Source organism: Salmo salar, chromosome 18, assembly GCF_965601325.2.
Source record: "Salmo salar chromosome 18, fSalSal1, whole genome shotgun sequence".
NCBI classification, from domain to species: Eukaryota; Metazoa; Chordata; class Actinopteri; order Salmoniformes; family Salmonidae; genus Salmo; species Salmo salar.
Window position 1 is genome coordinate 70,307,569 of NC_138308.1, and position 16,874 is coordinate 70,324,442.

The 16,874-nt window shown below is 42.6% G+C and overlaps 1 protein-coding gene across 7 annotated transcripts in view; it reads left to right on the top strand.

Annotated features, from left to right (window-relative positions):
• Positions 1-9,754: 9,754 nt before the first annotated feature.
• nrxn2b (neurexin 2b) overlaps positions 9,755-16,874 on the top strand; it is a 937,590-nt gene continuing 930,470 nt past the window's right edge. For all 7 annotated transcript variants that reach the window (XM_045701329.2, XM_082965087.1, XM_082965083.1 and 4 more), the window contains exon 1: positions 9,755-9,982. The gene's annotated coding sequence lies outside the window, so the exon portion shown is untranslated. The remainder of the gene's footprint in view (positions 9,983-16,874) is intronic.

Genomic DNA, 16,874 nt, shown 5'->3' on the forward strand with positions numbered 1-16,874 from the left:
CTACGTGGCATCGATATGAGTCAGAAACATTTATTCTAGTGTCAAAATTGACTACAACGTATGAATAGGATAATTTTGGTCATAAAGTCAGTCTTATCTCGAACAAAGTTTGGAACCTCAGTGCATCCCAACAAATCATGCCCCCTTTTGCCAAGCTCCACGTGCAAATCGTCCCTCCACCCACTTCGCTTCCATTCATTGACTGGGGCTCCGTTGTTTCATCACCCCCAATGTGTTCAAAGGATCACAGGCCCTATACTGATTGACCATGCCTCCACATCCAAAGTTCTATGGTTAGCATGACCTGCCGAAGGACCCTAGCTAGTATGCGGAATAGGAGTTTGGAGTTCGTCGTCCCCCAAGTCTGCACCAGTAGACGCTAGCTTGGTGAGCAACGACCGGTGGTGGTGAGTATAACCAGAGATACTGGAATATAATGACCTCTCTGGTATAACTTAGCCAACGACGTTACATATTGTTATCGCTGGTTAGGTAGGAAGCTACTGTAAGTTGACACAGCTGTAGATGGAAAAGGCGTAGCTGTGGCAACGAGGTATCTCTGTATTATGTTTCATCCTCCATTGTGCCGTCATATAAGGAGGATGTAAAAAAAGTTACAGTATACTACCGACTGAGTAAAAATATTCAACTTGTATCTCTGTTGGCTGCTTAAAATGCTGCGAGTTACCACATCCACACACACGTACACACAGACTTGCTCGCACAGAGAAGTGCGTACTCACAAACAAAATAAAGTTTGATTGTATTTAGTTCCATTCTTTAACTTTGATGTTTGGTTGAGACGGAGACGTGAATCCAACAAATCAATGTCAACAAGTTAACAAATTATATGTTGGATTCACGTCGCCAACTAAACCAAAAATAAAAGTTAAAGATTAGGATCAAGCCAGTGGCTCAGATGAAAGTACCCAAGAATTAGATACATCACTTTAAATGTTGATATTTGGTTGCGTTGTCAACTAAACTAAACACAATTGAATATTACTTTTGTAATACAGTAAATAGTCAATAGTTTAGGCTATCTTACAAACTTATGTAATAGTATTTACACACCCATGGCCACATTTTGAGTTTACTGTAACTATAATTGTCTTATGTAATTATAGAAAACGTGCATGATCAGCATAGCATGCAAAGGTTGCAGGTCTTTGGAAATCTTCACAGTTGCTATAATACTCTGCACAGAATCGCTAACAGCATTAATCACTTGCACCATGTACTTTTAATGTAATCTCAACTACAATCCAGGTCATTTGGTTGTGCTATTAGATGAAGCACAGTGATAACACATTAATCTGTTGTATAAATACAAAATATCTGAAATTGTATTGCCATTTGAACTTGGTCGAGCTTTTAAATGTTTGAAAGCACAGCGATAACATGTTTAGATGACAACTAAACCAAAAATCAGTCATTGTTTTTCCATTGGAATTTCATTATGCTTTTAGATGGTTGAAAGCATAGTGAAAACAGATTGGGATTTCAAAACACTTGAAATCGCATTGATCAACGTCGCAACCAAAAATGACCCGAATGTCCACGTTAAAATGACATGGTGGTGCTCCGTGGGAAGCTCCATCATTACCACATGGTGAAGTCCTGGCGAGACCCAACACAATAGTTATGTTCAACCTCACTAGGAAATCAAGCAGTGAGTGACCAAACCAGAAGAAAAACACTACTGTGTATATAGTATATCTACTCTGTGTCTGCGGTCCACTACCCGTCCACCGAGGCGCGGTTCAAAGTCACGAGGAGGGAGAGCGGGAGACTTGGAAAGAAGGAGAGAGAGAGAGAGAGAGGAAGGGAGATGTTAACGATGCAAACATTGGACTCCAGAAGCTCTGTTTATTCACACTGAAGCCAATGGGCATGAAACACGGTGCAACGTGCCTACTCCCTAATGTCACTTCACAAGCTACCCAAAGTCTTTATCGGGATGTTTTAAAGCTCTCACTCTCTGTCTCTCTCTGTGGCGTGAAAGGATGAAGAAAAAGAGAGAGAGAAGAGAGAGAGAGAGAGAGAGAGAGAGAGCAAGAGAGTGCACTCGCGAGAGAGACAGAGAGCGAGAGAGAGAGAGCGAGAGACAGAGATAGAGAGGTTATGTTATGTGTGGCCTCTTGAGGGTGATTCTGGGATTGCGCCCCTGCTTGATCTGCACTGAACTCTGGGGGATTGAGTCCTAGTCAACTACAAAACATGATGTTCTGGGGGTTTTGGTGTGACAAGGCATGCTGAGGTCACATTCTTTATATACCCATGCCTTGCGCTATTGTAGCTACTGCATATTCTGAGCTCTGCCAAATTTCCACAGCAGCGCACTGAAACAGAGATGGCCCAGAAACAAAACCAAGAAAAATTGCCGAGGATACTGTTTGAGCATCCGACCAACTAACCCCCTCCCTTATAATAAAATCTGGTACTCTATAGTCATTCTAAATGTAAAAGTTCGGAGTGGGTGCTTGTTGCTTGCTGTTTCTTACCCATGACTGTCCAAGAAAATACATTTAAAAAGGTTTCCCTGAAGAGGTTAAAAAACAAATGTGCTGCTGTGTCGGCTTATTTATTCATTCACTCTACGTATATCAACAGTAGGCGAAAGGAAACAGATGAAACGGAATTAAACATAAGTTGGAGGAGAGAATAACCGTAAATTTGTTTGTATAGTCTGTGTGTGAGTGTGTGTGTGTGTACACAACTTGTGTGTGCGTGTGTTTGTCTGTGCGTTTGTGTGTGTGTGTGTGTGTGTGTTTGTGACTACGCACTTCTCTGTGCGAGCAAGTCTGTGTGTACGTGTGTGTTGATGTGGTAACTCGCAACCTTATAAGCAGCCAACAGAGATAAAAGTTGAATGTTTTTATTCAGTCGGTAGTATACTGTAACTTTTTACATCCTCCTTATATGACGGCACAATGGAGGATGAAACATAATACAGAGATACCTCGTTGCCACAGCTACGCCTGCTCCATCTACAGCTGTGTCAACTTACAGTACCTACACCAAGGAAATTCAAAATGGCACTAGGCTAAACCTCCTCCACCTATCACTAAAAACACCACACCACCCAAACAATACATTTCAATAAATTATTCCTTAAAATGTGACATTTGCCCCTTTAGTTATTATACCTCCATAATTAGAGTAAGTGTTACTAAATATGCCACAACCCAATACATTTCCACCAGAATCTGACATTTGGTTCAAGAAAACAACAGATCAGTAATCATTTCCACGTTTCAAGCTATGGCAGAAACAACATGAGGCCATTGGGCTTCTGGCAGTTGGCTTCTGTGTCACAAATGACCCAGGATGCATTGCCACAGGTGATGTTTACATGTTGTTGCCGTGGGTTTCCCAGTGCTGTCACTTGATGAGATGGGATTCAATTGTGGCAAAATAATGAGCTATGTGAATGGTGTGATGCACTCATTCATTAACACCTACACTGATTATAATTAGAACACATGAATGAATATAATCAGGGGGATAGGTGGAATATTTTAATTTAGTTATACAAATCAGTATATTAAGTGATGGGGACCAAGCATCTATCTGAATCATGTAGTGATTTATATACACTACATGACCAGAAGTATGTGGACACCTGCTCATCTAACATCTCATTCCAAAATAATGGGCATTAATATGGAGTTGGTCCCCCCCTTTGCTGCTATAACAGCCTCCACTCTTCTGGGAAGGCTTTCCACTAGATGTTGGAACATTGCAGTAGGGACTTGCTTCCATTCAGCCACAAGAGCATTAGTGAGGTCGGGCACTGATGTTGGGTGATTAGGCCTGCCTCGCAGTCTGCGTTCCAATTCATCCCAAAGGTGTTCGATGGGGTTGAGGTTAGGGCTCTGTGCAGGCCAGTCAATTCTTCCACACCGATCTCGACAAACCATTTCTGTATGGACCTCGTTTGATGCACGGGGGCATTATCATGCTGAAAAAGGAAAGGGCCTTCCCCAAACTGTTGCCACAAAGTTGGGAGCACAGAACTGTCTAGAATGTCATTGTATGCTGTAGCGTTGAGATTTCCCTTCACTGGAACAAAGGGGCCTACCCCGAATCATGAAAAACAGCTCTAGACCATTATTCCTCCGCTACCAAACTTTACACTTGGCACTCTGCATTGGGGCAGGTAGCATTGTCCTGGCATCCGCTAAACCCAGATCCGTCTTACTGTCAGATGGTGAAGCGGGATTCATCACTGAGTCCAGAGTCCAAGCTTTACACCACTCCAGCCGACGCTTTGCATTGCGCATGGTGATCTTAGGCTTGGGTGCGGCTGCTCGGCCATGGAAACCCATTTCATGAAGCTCCCGACAAACAGTTATTGTGCTGATGTTGCTTCCAGAGGCAGTTTGGAACTCAGTAATGAGTGTTGCAACCGAGGACAGATGATTTTTACGTTCTACGCGCTTCAGCACTCGGCGGTCCCGTTCTTTGAGCTTGTGTGGCATAACACTTCGCGGCTGAGCCGCTGTTGCTCCAAGACGTTTCCACTTCACAATAACAGTACTTAACAGTTGACCGGGGCAGCTCTAGCAGGGCAGACATTTGACAAACTGAGTTGATGGAAAGGCGGCATCCTATGACAGTGCCACGTTAAAGTCACTGAGCTCTTCAGTAAGGCCATTCTACTGCCAATGTTTGTCCATGGAGATTGCATGGCTGTGTGCTCGATTTTATACACCTATCAGCAATGGGTGTGGCTGAAATTGCCGAATACACTCATTTGAAGTGGTGTCCACATACTTTTGTATATACTGTATAGTGTATAGTGAATATATGTATACGCAATTATCAGTAAAATACATATAGTCCTTATTATATATAATCATGCTTGGTTGCGAATATTGCTTATTAATTGTGGCTGCAATATGGGGCAAGTAAATATGCAAATGCATACCCATATTTCACTCTATATAAACAAACTGGCCCATAAACCTACAGCCCTCTGTAGCCCAATTCAGTTTGAATCAAAACCTATTTACGGACTTCCATCTCCTCTCTCCCTCTCCCCCCCCCTATCTCCAATCCTTACTCTTCTCTCTCTCTCTTTCTCTCTCCTTCTCTCTCCATTCCTTCCGCTTCTCTCTTTCAACTGTCTATTTTCACATGACATGAATGAGAGCAGAGCAGCAAAGTTGTGAAGCTGCAATAATCAGGTACACAACACATTCTATTAAAAGAGCAATATCACTTGTGTTTGTGAGTTCATGGTTCAATGTTTACCATGATAGAGATCATGTTGCATATGTTCTTAAAGGTCATCAATCAGTATAAAGGTAATGCTTGAGTGACAGTACTTTGGTGATGGGTGAAACACTTTAACCAGCTGGAAAAAAATGTCTACAGCAAATAGAAGTAAGTTGTTATTCCTTCTATTGGGATAGTTCATGGCATGTGTCTAAGGGTGGCCTTGCAGTCATATATACTGTATTTGCATGCACTTACACAATTCCTCTGCCTGCATGGGAACAAATCCTGTCTCCCTTCTCTCCGTCTCTCTGTCTCTCCATTTCATACCTGCCTCTGTCATTTAAAAGGACGAAAAGAGAGTGCACGTCCACACTCCTTTAAAAAAGAGAGAGATTGCACATGGCCTCCTAGTGACTGGGTTGCGGAGACTTTGAGTGGCCTACCCATCCTGTCAGCAACCGATGTCATCCCTCTTCACTAGACACACGGAACATTTCAACCTTATTTAAGGGTTCTATAACAATGCTTACGTCCTCCTGTTAGAGAATGTTCTTTCCTCTCCTTTATTGGTCCATCTGTTAGCACTGTAGATGCTTTGCTGACTTAAGTGCATACTTCCCATGGCAGCAAAGCAAATAAAATTGAATGGAGAGGGAGAAAGAGAGATTAAACGAGGGATGGTGGAAAATAGGAGAGTGAGAATGAGCAAAGAGATTGAGCAAGACTTGCAATAGAGAGTGAATTAAAGAAAAGCGTCTTTCCCCATCCCCTTTCCACCCCCTCTTTAATGTTATAGGGCGACTGTTGGCTTCTGCACTTATTTGCTTTGGCGTGATAGAGCTGCACAGGAGCCCCATTGTTCACCATTGCAGGGGCTCTCTCTCACGATCTCGGAGGGGTAAAAACAGGAGTAATAATTGCTTACACTCGCACCCTGCGGAATCGGTGTCTCCTGTCAGCGCCAGGGACTGATCAAGGCGATAGCAGACAGTGGGTCACTCGGACTGGGGCATCGGAGGCCCCAACGCCGCAACGCAAACACTCACACTCAGCACTGCTGTCTGCAGTCACCCCCCGACGACAACAATGTGTATCACTACATTCTCCCTGGGAGAACAGCACTCGCTGATCCAGGTCTTGCTGGCCTGATTCTGACTAGACACAGACAAAGATACACTGAGTCATTTCACTACAGGGGTTCGCTTCCCTTTGCATCGTGTCAGTGTTCCGTTCCATTGTTTGTGTCCACCGTGATGTCGATGGGGCGATCTGGAAGCACACTGATGTTCTCCGTGCTGCTGTTTCTCATCTGTTGCTTGAAGATGCGGGGGAAATCGAGATCCTCTCACCACGGCGAGAAAGAAGAAGAAGACGATTTCACTGTAAATACAAGGTTATTTAATACACTGACTGACTCAAGAGATACCTGCGTAGTAAACATATAAGACCTGCCATTTGGTTACAGACAAGCTCACTAAGGTATTCTGGGGTCTTACCTCCAACTATAAATAGGATTACTTACTTACTTACTTAAGCCCATCGCCCCATAAGGAGTAAGCAAGCCATCAACCTTGCCTCCCCAGCGAACTCGACTTTGGGCAGTCCTCTCCATCTCACTCCACACCCTTTCTGTAGGATGAACGCGCATGAATAAGTAGGATTCATCCGATTTGAATGAATAATATTAATCAGGATTCGTAATAAATACATCCTCAGTGCAAATAAGCTAATGAAGGCATTGTCTTTGTGAAGAACAAGTGTCAAATCCAAAGCAAGCCAATCAGCCAGCGCACAGAGCCCACAGAGCTCCTAATATGTCAAGCTAATCATATGAAAATATGGATGGGAGGATGATATTATAATCACAATAATAATAAATAGGAAGGATGGCTTAGCAATGCCTTGCTTTTTTTTTGTTTGATTACACTGCACAGTTTATTTGTTCCATTTTAGGGATGAGCAAGACTGGATAGGCTCACTGCAGAGAAGGCTCGGAACGAAACATTTCAATTCAATTCATTTTAATTAATGCAACTGGCAGGAAAAGAAATGGGGCCCCCAACAATGAAATGAAATTACTCGTGAGTGAAAGCTTATCAAATCAACAAAACCTTTTGACGTTGAGAATATTAAATCACAATGCCGGAAAATGTGCATTTGGTATCAGTTACACTGATGGCGTTTAAAGGGGAAAGTGTATCTGAATGCCCAAATGGATTCCAAAGAGATTCGAATTTGGAGTTTACCTTTGCTTCTATTGAAATGTAATATCTGATCTGAGATATTTCTCCACATAAGGTTTGGGCAAAATACAATCACCATGAGAGTTCTACGTATCCTTTATGAATATCCTTCAATAGCCTGCTTCCTTTTATGCATTTGAAGTATTCTTTTTTTCTGTGTATGTATTCTCAAATGTCCTACAGCATATGGCTGCAGAATAAACTGTAAAGGAATTTATAATACACACAAGAACATGTTGAATATAGAAGTAGTCCTTACACCAACATCTTTACCCATACTGAGCTTTGCAGTTTCTTTCAACCCATAATCCTTCTTATGCCTGGCAATCTTTCCTTAGTGACCTTGGGATCTGTGGAAAACCTCATCTTACTTCCCCTCTTATAGAGCCATGATCAGCCCTGGGTGATATTCTGATGAACTTTTCTATGTCTGTGCCTGCCAATTACACTAAATAAAAGTGATTGATACTCTCCCTCTAGCTTTATTGACTGAGGGTCGGATTTCTCTATCAGAGGTGCAGGCCTCTGAATTAGACTTCTTTGACTTGCAAAAGCTATTTATTTATCCGTTCATGTTATTAGACAGAATAACATTAAAAAATAGATAACTTCAGGTCATATTTCTCTCTGGTCTGAGTCCATTGCTCTTTCAGTTCCATAGCAAAAGTTCATCATCCACCGTTATTGCTGTATAACTTTATACAGACACACACTCTTACAGCTATGACAGGAAAAGGTTAATGGGGAGATACAAAGCGACGAGAAAGTCATCAGCTGTAACAATTTGGGATACTAGTGAATCACAGTCAAACTCACATGAAGACCAGACCGGAGCAGACCAGAACAGACCAGATCCGGAGCAGGCTGGGTGGCTGTTAGAGCTCTAGCCTTCTAATGAGCTGCAGCCCCAGCTCCAGCTCATGTCTGTCAGTGGCATTATGTGTGTGTACAGTATGCGTGTGTGTGTGTGTACGCGTGTATGTATGCGTGTGTGTGTGTGTGTGTACGCGTGTATGTATGCGTGTGTGTGTGTGTGTGTGTGTGTGTGTGTGTGTGTGTGTGTGTGTGTGTGTGTGTGTGTGTGTGTGTGTGTGTGTGTGTGTGTGTGAGGTAGACCGAGAGAGAGAGAGAGAGAGAGAGAAACAGAGAGAGAGAAACAGAGAGAGAGAGAGAAACAGAGAGAGAGAGCACTTGAGAAAGAGTTTTCTGTCAATTTCTTTATTTAACTTGACATTTTTGATATGTCTGAGTTTTGACCACATCCAACCTGAAATCTTGACTCATTAAGATGCAGGACTCTGACGGCAGGTCTGCTTGTTGGGCTGTTTAGCTAACTAGCTGGCTAACGAGTTTTGATTCAAATTTCACCAGGACTGCCCAACAGCTCTGCTCAAGCAAGTTGATGAACATTAATTACTTTCATCTATTTTCATGAATTGGTTATGACCTGCCATTTGTTTACAATGTTTTAGTGTATTATCTTTACAGTGTCCATTGTAATTCTGCCTGTTGCTGTCAGTTGTCTTGTTAAAGAAAAAAAAACATTCTCTCTCTTCTTTTTTTTTCTCTCTCTCTCTCTCTCTCTCTCTCTAAGACCACCCCACATGTTTATTCTTTCACATAAAGGGCCTAGACATTGAATATATCGATTTTTGTCTGACAAATTTATTCTCCAGCTCAACGTATTATACAAATACTATTTATTTCTTATTTCTTCCATTTTTTTCAGGGCTGTATTTAAGTACCCTCATATTCCTAAAACAATCAACTAAACAGCTTACCATTTATGGGAATTTAACAAGCCCATTGCTGTTGAGTTTGTTCATCGTAATTAAATTATTTGGTCACCTGCCGTTTTAAATAGGCTAGGTGTGCCAGTAGGTCGTGTGTCAGTTGAATGTCTTTCATGGGGCAGCCACTGTTTTTAGCTGACAATATATGAAGTTTTAACATTTTGGAACATCATTCTCAGTCATTGTTTTAACACTTGAAGTAAGGTACATAGGCTAGCTCTTTCACAAACATCAATGTTCACAGTTAGTATGATCTTATCCGTATAACCAGAGCTACGTTTACACAGACAGCCCAATTCTGATCTTTTGACCAATCAAATCAGATCTTTCCACATCAGATCTTCGTCAGAGCTGATCTGATTGTTGAAAAGACTAATTAGTAAAAAAAAAGATCAGAATTGGTCTGCCTGGGTAAACGTAGCCATTAAAAACTGAAGGGGCTATTTCTCCAACTCCTCCCTTGCCTTGGTTGGAAGTAGACTAGCTGGAGCCGGGCGTGTCGCGGTGGGCGGGCTCCAGTGCGGTGCTGATGCTGTCTCTTCTATTCCACGGTTGCAGGTGGAACGGCTGGGCTGGCTCATTTCGCATCTGCTAGCTGGAGAAGAAAAAACGGCATTCTGATCTGCTTCACGCACTGGATAACAAAATAAGCGGCACATCGCGGAATATTACACCGTTGAAGTCTGGAGAGTTATCGGGAAGGATTTCAGAAAGACACAAGTAAGGACTTTTTTTCTTTTTTTTTACAATACATCTAGCTGTGGTCACAATTCCTTTGCGTCTGCGTTGTCTGATAGTGCTGCTGTGCTGGAAGCAGGATTTGGATGTTCCGACAGTGTGGCAAACATCAGAGCATGGTTATGTCAGACTATGGACCTTTTTGCTGTCGACTGACGTTCTGAAATAATGTTTTGTATTGAAAGAGAGGCTAGAAAGTTGTCGTCATGATAAGACACCGTTTCCTTTGAACAGAATGTATACGTGACTGTAGGTGGAATAATGCTTAATGGGTCAATATTGTGGAGGGGATTAGACGGACCTGGCAGTGGTGTCCTTTGGGATAAAACATATCCTAAACGGGCAGACCGCTGTTCTTTTTTTCTGGGTTCAGAATTTGTCGCGCTGTATCTTCAGAGATTTTCCACATTGCTAATAGCTTTTTAAACGTGCATATTGCTGGTGTGGCCGACGGGAATTGGGCGGAGGGAACATGTCTCGCGCTTGCATTTTTTGACCATCGCTGCGGGGTCTTGAGTTTGCAGTAGGCTACATTCCCGAAGATGAAAAAATAAACACAGGCGAGTGAGTTGAAACGTTCACATGGTCAGAAAAAAAATGTGAGGAATGTGATTACTGTGAAAATGTATACAACTTACGGTTGAAATATTACATGTGATGATCCGAGAATCAATTGTGAGACGCGTGCGTCTTTTTATTGCCCAGTCTGTCTGTAGGCTACATCCACAGAAGGCAGCTGTATCGGCCCAAGTTCAGAAACATAGTCATATGCTTCTTGTTGCAGTGAATGAGACAATAATAATACTTCATCCATATTCTTCTCAGTCTATTCTCCATATAACGATTTCTCTCTTTAGTGACACCTTTTCCAAATCGTTGAAAGGAAGCATTTATTGGTTTGATTTACTGAAGGCTCGATTTGGGTGCTCAGGACAGAAAGATTGAAGTTCAAAACATGGGCTTCATTAAATTCGTTTTCATTGGCTCTTTACAATGATCTTTTAAGTCTTTAATAGGTTCCTAACACCTTCAATCAGGCCACTGGAGACCACGCATTCTCTGGTCTCTGAACCATTGCGTTACAATTCTGGCAGCAAAAGATAAAGATCCAACAATATTGCATTATAGTTGCATTTTCTTACAAACAGATATATATATATATATAAGATTACATAATTATAGCATGGTTTGCATTTTTCAATGACAAATGCGCATATTTGAGAGAGTGTCATTATATGTGCAAATGCGACTGAAATGCCTTCCACCATGCCGCTATACCTTAGCCCACTGGGGTGCGTAACCGTCTAGGGCAGGGACGGTCATCTTTGATCATGGTGGGAGCTACCGGAGAGAAAAGAAATGAGGTTATACAGCTCAATTCGTGCAGTTCTACACTGTAAAAGTGTTAGCTGAACTTAACATGTTTTGTTGGCCAAAACTTAGATCCAACTTGAAAATACTTAGGAAAGAAGAAGGTTAGGGACACCCACAGTGCTTTTAACATTTTTCAACTTGCATATTTGATGACATTGTATAAATGAACAGGCACAATGTCATCAATGTGTCTCAAATATGTAAGTTGAAAACATTGTATGTTAAAATCACTGTGGGTGTCCTTAACCTTATTTTAAGTTTGGGCCAAATGAACAATTTTAGTTCAGGTAACACTTTGACAGCGAACACAATTTGCTATAGCGTGGAGAGAACTGTTTGCCGTTTTGAATATCATATGAGTGAGAGTGACTAACAAAATCAATGGGGACCCCTGGTCGGTAATTCGACCATGATTACAACAAGTTTAAATAGCTGGCCGCTAGACTAACTTACTGACATGAGCTAATTGAGTGACAGTCAGTGACGGCCATAACAAGAGAAACGGCTGATGCACAAACAAATGCACCTTGTGTATTCTACTATTCAAACGTACGTTGAGACCCCGACTGAGTTCCTAAAAAAAAAGTTGCCCATCCCTGCAAATATCAGAAAGAGGAAAAAACGGTGTTCAACGACAGTTAATGGTTACCTTTACATGAACAATAGTGCTACATAGGGGATAGACAGAGGTAGGCTGGATGCTTAGAGTTGATTGACGACACATAAAAGCCAGGTAGAGTATATCGCTTATCGAACAGGCTTCTAATTCAAATACGGACCCCTGGGACAAATTATTGGTAATGATGGCCTTTCTGTAGTGAGAGCATCTATTGCAGTTTTATAGCCAGTTGCATGACCTATATACCACTCCTCAGATCTCTTATTTTATATGATATTATATGATGTTCTTATTCTATTCTTCTTACTATCTATTTCAGCTTGGGATGTTATTCAGAGAGGTTGATTTTAGCTAGGGCCCTGACCAAGTTGAAACAATATTCTATGAATCACTTGCATGACCAGCTCCTCTCACCATTGTGTTAAAGGGAAATGCAACCAATAAAATGAATTCAACCATTTGAAATGTGATCTCGACGTGTCACAAGCTATTGATTTGGAGTGCTCTTTTAGGGCATTCAGACCATGCTATTGACTTCTGTGTCCTCTAAAGCGGTTTTGACTGACAGTGAGTGAATAGTCAATTAATAGCCCCTAATTAGCATCTCTTCTAATATGCCTACATATTTAACACTGTGGTGCTGCCAACAGAAGATGAACTGTAGGGCCCATGTGCACACTTTCTCCCCATTGTTTTACTCACTGTGCTTTATGGAGGGTGCTTAACATTGCTATTGTGGGTTGAGATGACTTATAATAATTGCAAATTCCTGCCGATTTGAATAATTGTTCCAGACCTTTTCACCATTTGTTATTCTGTGAGTGCAAAAATGGATTTTAAGGTCTCCTGCCTAGCTTTGCTTGCTCTTATCCACTGACATGCAGCTTTCCTGAGTACAAAAGGCCATACAAATCTGCCAGTGTTTGAACTCAAATAATTAGCCTCGTTTAAAGGCCTCTGCAATCAGCATGCATTGGTACATTGGGTAGCCTCTAAATTAGGCTTTTTGAAAATCGGACTTATTCATGTACCTCGAGGAAGTAGGCCCACAACCTATAAGTCCTATTGTGTTGTATTGCATTGTGTTGTGTTCTATTGTATCTCATTCTATTCTTCTCTATTCTGGTTTGATAATGGGCAAGAGAGGGGCATCATCTCTAAAATGTCAACCACGTGATTCATTTCAGCATACTTTGTTGGTATTCTACTGTAGTGGAGAGGTTCATAAAGCAAAATGTCAGACACGAGGCCTCAGAAATCCTATCCACTGTGTTCTGAATAGCTGCCATTTTCCCTGACACAGACATCAGGGGTGCCTCTCACTCACCTCGTTTGAGACGTGTCCCGTCGCTAGGCCATCGCTAGGCTGACACGGGCATGACCTCCTGTTCTGGTTCATCACTGTCAGGGAGGAATGGAGGGAGAGAGGGGGAGAGAAAGGAAGGACGAGAGCGAGAGAGAGAGAGAGGAGGAACGTGGGGAACGAGAGAGGGAGAATCAGGCACGGTAATCTCCCTGTAATCCCTAACACCGCAGCGACGAGAGCAATCTGCCTCATTAACTCTCTACTCCTACTCTTTCATCCCTCCATCAATCCCTCCATCCAATGAAGGAATGAGCAGATGTGCTGAGGGGGAGGTACCGAGGCAGACAAGCAGACACTTTCAGTCGCAAAGATAAGGGGATGGTGCGGAATACAAGGACCCTCTTTCCACCCACCTCCACACTCCATTCCCTCATTTATGTCTATGTGTCTGTGATGAGGGGAGACGTGCCCTGCCTGCCCGCTCTGTCTGCTCCAGCCTCAGTCTCAGTCAATGGCTTGATTTAAGCAGAGCAGAGGGAGTTATGGGAGGCCTCTGATGGAGAAGGCCCTATGATGTAGCAATGCACTTAAAGACCCCTCGCTGTCTTCCACACTGATTGGCTGGATCCTTGAAAGAGAGAATATGGAGTGGAGTTTTGATTGATCTGATTGGTACCTTCCCTCTGGAGGTGCTGGTTGAGATTGAATGGTAGGCTTGGAAGGATTAATGCCACAAGGAATAATGGCAGGCAGTTGGGTTTGGGGGCTTTTTAGGGATGTTACATTTTGAAGTTCTTTCCAGGATTTGGTGGATGAATGACAAAGTGATATTCTCAGAGTTTGCCTTTGGTCTTCTAATTGATACACCAAAGGGACTGCAGTTGAAAGCCCCTGTACCGTATAAACGGAAAGAGAAAAAAACATCTATAATTCTACCAAGATTCGGTCGTAATTCATTCACTGGATTTCACAAGTATGGTTTAATCATGCATGACGCGTTTTTTTTCTGAGTAGTTGAATGAAGTAAAAACCTTTTCATTTCGGAGTTATCCCCAAAACAGCAACGCATAGCCAATTAACTAATTTACCTCTAGCGAAAGCCACATTTGATATACACTATTTGCATAAAAATATATAAATAATAAAGACAAGATGGAGGCTACGTGCTTTTATCCTCCTTTCCCTCCTCCTTCTCCTCCACTTTCTGCTGTCATAATACCACAGATCTTTAGAACTCACCAGACCTGGGTTGTTTGGGGTTTGCATTTCAGGTGTGACGCATCGCGTTAGCACCCTCCAGCGAGCTATTTAACCTAAATTACTCCAGTACAAAAGACAGCTGCTTTCTCTGGTTTAAAAATACTCCACCTCGCCTTGCCTACAGAAGGGCATCTGTTGGGCAAACAGAATGACGTAAGCGCTCCGTTGATGATTTATTAGGTTTGCCACCGCCCTGGGGGACATTACCTTTTCTGAGACACAGTGGTAAAAAGATGTCTTCACGCACTGTGGTTAAAGGGTTTAGAGCAGGCAGGTAATAGATCCCATTTGTCCCATAATGCGCCACTGGAACTTGTTACATAATGAGGATTTAGAGGTCAGAATATAATAAACCCCTTATCAACTGTTAGCACTGTTAGCTGTAGAGGGGGTCAGTAATCCAATACCAATGCTAACACACCACACCTTATAGGAGTTCACAAGCTAATCTGCCCCATGGTTGGAAAGATCAGTTAATTGTCTTCAGTACTCATTTCCAACAAATCACTTCAACAGGAGGAGCCAATGGAATATGTTAATTGTTGCTGAATGGAAAGGGTTATGGTCATAAGGAAGCATTGTGTACTGTCTGTTGTGTACTGTGTACATTAGGTACTGGGAGCAGTGTGTATTGGAAGAGAGGCAGTCAAGTAGTAGATTTGCATCCATTCCAGTCGGTGACGTTCAATATCAATAGAGTTGTACTCTACTCAATTTTTCTGATATTGATAGCTGCCTACTTAGGAGTGACAAAGCCTCGGACACAGCCTTGAATCCATGCCGATGTCGTCGGAGCTAAAAGAAGCCATCAATCCTTCACTGTAAAATGGATCCTCTTAAAAGTTGGAAAGACGGACCTGGAAGTTCGGAGGGAACAGGGAAAAGTTCACAATCGTCAGTCTAAATCACGGTGATCGTTTATTTCTTAGCAGTGACTTGTACATGACTCATCTCCGAGATGGAGCGTTTCAGCCAAGGACACGATACACTTTCTCTTTGTTCCCTCAGCCAGTCCCTTCTCTCTGTCTCCTCAGTCATCTGCTCCTGTGTACACCTTCACAAAATCATTCTGACAGAAGAAAAGAAGGAACACATAGGTTGTTCCCTTCACCCAGAAAATGCCCTTGTGAGACTGCGAGAGAGATCGGCTCACAGTAAAGCTCAATCCTAGAATTCACCCGTACCTTTCCATGCTATTCATTGGACGAAATGAGGTCTAGATTGTCCTCACACTCGGGAAGAAAGAGAAAGGTGGCCTGGGGTTGAGGAGGGCGATAGTGGTTGAGATACGCACTGGTTGTGTGGCACAATATCAGAGACAGCGGCACTTGCACTTTTTTTTCCCTTCAGGCAAGGGAAGCCTATTTGAGAAGCACAAAGGGTCCTCTTCAGGAGAGGGTGAGGTGCTCACCAGCCACAATGGGGCCTCTTAGAATGGACCAGTGGGGCGACGATGGCCTCTATTGGGTTTGTGCAAAGAGCGTGCCTTAATCAGCACCAGCCCATCATAGATACTGCTGGATTTCTGATTGGAGACGACAAGGGAGCATAGTATAACACAGGCAGGTATGACACCCATTCACAGACCACACAACCATTGGACATTGGATGAACGAGTGAGGTCATGCAATTATCTGCATCCCCTCGCCTTTGTGATGAGTCAGGTGAGATTAGGTGTATAAATGGATAAGTGGTGACTTGCTGTCTTGGCCACGAAAGAGTTTTGAAAATCAATTGAATGTCCTCGAATTGCTGTGTATATATATATATATATAAAATACTTTTTTTTAAGTAAAACTCTTCTGACAGGGGGCATGATGACCCGTCTTACTGTCACTTTCTGTTGTTCTGAGTTTCTCTAATGGCGGCCCCAGTGTTGTTTTTATTTTGGTCGTCGGGGGCGATTGAGGCTGTGTCATAGTAGTCCATGTTCTGCCCGCCCGGGCGCTCTGTGCTCTGTGGTCTTGAAGGGAAAAAGCCGAGACGTGATCGGTCGGGATGTGTCAGAGGCTTCTACCAGAGAGCGAGGTAACTCAAAAGACGAGTCACAGCTCTCCCTCCCTCCTTTCCTCCTCTCCTCATCTCCCCCTCCATGCCATTTCAATAACAATCCAGTCTGATCGGTTTAGAACGTTTCTGACTTACTCAAATCTGAAGTATTTGGGGGTTTATTCATTATTTGGGATCCAATCTCACTCAATATTCCAGCATTATGTACTTTTCAATGCCTTGCATTAGTGAAATAAGCCCGAGCTCTGAATATACATAAGGGATCACAGAAGTGCATCCATGACATGTACTGTACCTACTACCAC